The 2,583-nt window shown below is 44.4% G+C and overlaps 1 pseudogene; it reads right to left on the bottom strand.

The window, feature by feature from the left end:
* Positions 1–290: 290 nt before the first annotated feature.
* On the bottom strand, positions 291–400 carry LOC138286235 (U5 spliceosomal RNA; annotated as a pseudogene).
* Between the last annotated feature and the right edge of the window lie 2,183 nt (positions 401–2,583).

Here is a 2,583-nt window from a genome sequence, read left to right as displayed (position 1 = left end):
AAGGAGAAGCAAGAGCCGATCCAGAAAGGAAACCCAGATTGGATAAAGTTACTAGTTTAATTTACCAATTGATCCTTCCTTACTTCTTGTTATATATCGTTGTTTCCCACGTGGCAGTAGATCCTTTCAGATGATATGGAGTTTTTTGTGCAGCATGTGTCTTTCTTATATATCACGTAGCAGGGCTATGGTTTAACCGCGTCACAGTAAGAATCACTCCCCAAAAGTGTGTGGACGAATAACAAAAGCATGTTGTCGCACTCGAGGAACTAGCAAGTAATCAATCTGTCTACTATATAGTTATACTTTCATTTACTAAATAAGGAAAACCCTGCACTCTCTACGGAAATCTTTAGTAAGAGGCGAAATATTTATTTGGTTTGAAGAGAAACCAGAGTATACGTTTTATGGCCGCTGTCCATGGAGCCAGAAAACCCCGTTCCACAGATTATCAGGGTGATTTAGTTTGCTAAATTCATCTTAGAAAACCCTTTGAACTACAACCAATTTATAATAATTGTTGTAATCCGGTACATTGATAAAATACTATCCATGTAACAGGGTCAATGGCCAAGGCGGTAACAAAACTGCCCTAAAGAGGGACAAAGGTACTGCATTTACCAATGATATCAAAAGATTATTGAAAGGCAAGCCCACGAATGAGTGATAGTGATGGGCATGCGGTGGGCGTGGTTAAAAGCCCACAGATAGATCACAAGAGGTCAGAGCGCTTGCGTGCTCGCCCTAAAAATCAGAAAATGGACCAGAAGAAGGCGAGATCCAAGGAAGGAAACTAAGAAGGGAGTACAAAGCAACAAGAGAGACATGAAGAAATAGGAGACATGGGCGGAGTGCCCAAACCAAGACTAGTAGGAGAAGCCAGCTCTAGTGACTGCACAAATACCCCAGACCAGGGTGCCTCTGGAGAGAGGCATTGTGTCCCCCTCAGCCATGATTTATGCAGCAAACTTTCAGGGAATGTTGGGCAGCTCAGAGGTGAGCCCATAACTGGATTTATCTGGATTTAAGATGAGGATTTAAGATGAGGTGGGCATATGGCAGGGGACAAGAACACCAGAAGGTATCTGGAAACCAAAGTACATTACAATAAATCTAACACAAAGCAACATCATCGAGGTATGGATATGCCAAAAGCTATCTCATCAAACATCCTTTGGCTGATTTTGCCTGTGCATCAGCTCCCTACCTATTTCCAAAAATGTACTACACACATTATCACAACTACAGAGATCTTGTTGCAAGTCAGCTTCTTCCTCTTCTCCACTATCATCTTCATTTGGAATTTCAGGATTCTCACCCAGTGGCACTGCAGGCTCCCCCTCTCCTGGGATGTAAGGGATATTCCTCTGTAGGGTGATGTTGTGGAGCAAGCAGCATGCCACAGTGATCTGCCACACTTTCCCTTGTGAGTAGAGGAGGGCCCGCCATGTTCCTCCATTGCCCTCATTGAAGCGGACTTCCCCTAGCATAGTTGGATTCCTTGGATGTTTTGCTAAGTCTTCTGTTTAGGAATGAGACAGAAGTGCAACAATTAGTCACTCACTTCATGACTGTAGCACCTAACATTGCTCACACAAAATTAGGACAGATGCGGCTTACCAATCAGCCAGGCCCTCTCTGTTGGCAGTTGTGACATCAGCTGGGGTATGGTGCTGTACCACATTAGAAAAGGAATCATGAGCTGAACCAAGGAACTGGGCACAGACCTTTGGGATGTAGAGATCAGACAAGCAGACAACTTGCATGCTGATAGAATAGAAGTTTTTCCTGGTGCGACAGACTTGTTCACTAAACTGCGGTGTCACCAAGGCAACATGTGTGCAATCAATGGCTCCTACCACATGTGGGAGGTGAGCAAAACCATAGAAGTCAGCCTTCACATTAGCTAAATCCTCACCAGGGGGAACCTGATATAGCTGTCAATGTGTTTCATCATTGCTGATAGGATATCTCTCAACACAAGACTGAACATAGGTTGGGACATACCACCAAATATGGCCACTGTATATTATAAGGGCCCTGTCCTAGGAAGTGCACTACTGCCAAGATCTGAACAACCAGTGGTATGCAGGTTGGATTACTGTTTGCAGGCACCAGATCTGGCTCCAACTGATGGCATAAATCCCCTATTCTTTGCCTATTCAAACGGTACTGTTTTGTGGCGTGGCATTCTTCCATGGTTTTAAGGTCTGGCAATGGAAGGTACACTGTAGGTTGCTACCTCCTTCCTCTCCCAGGGTACCTATGTGTGAAAATACATGAGTTGGAGCATTAGTCACTGTGTCCACAGTAACATGCACGATGCATACCAACAAAATCATGTGACAAAGCATTTCTGACTGGAAATGTATTACACCCATTACACATCACAGCTGTCAACTACACAAGGGTCAAATGTGACCCCCATGGTTGTCAGCACATGTTCACAACATGGATTTGGGCAACACTCAACTTTCTGCTTCTCAATTGCCTCTCAAAAGTTAACAGTCTGTTCCGACTGCCAAAAATACCTTCAGCGGTGGTGGACAGTGCACCACCGTCATATGCCATCTGTGCCCAGCA

The sequence above is a fragment of the Pleurodeles waltl genome, chromosome 3_1 (assembly GCF_031143425.1).
Source record: "Pleurodeles waltl isolate 20211129_DDA chromosome 3_1, aPleWal1.hap1.20221129, whole genome shotgun sequence".
Taxonomy (NCBI): domain Eukaryota; kingdom Metazoa; phylum Chordata; class Amphibia; order Caudata; family Salamandridae; genus Pleurodeles; species Pleurodeles waltl.
The sequence above is the reverse complement of the archived record's forward strand: the minus strand, read 5'-3'. Positions and strand labels throughout refer to the sequence as shown.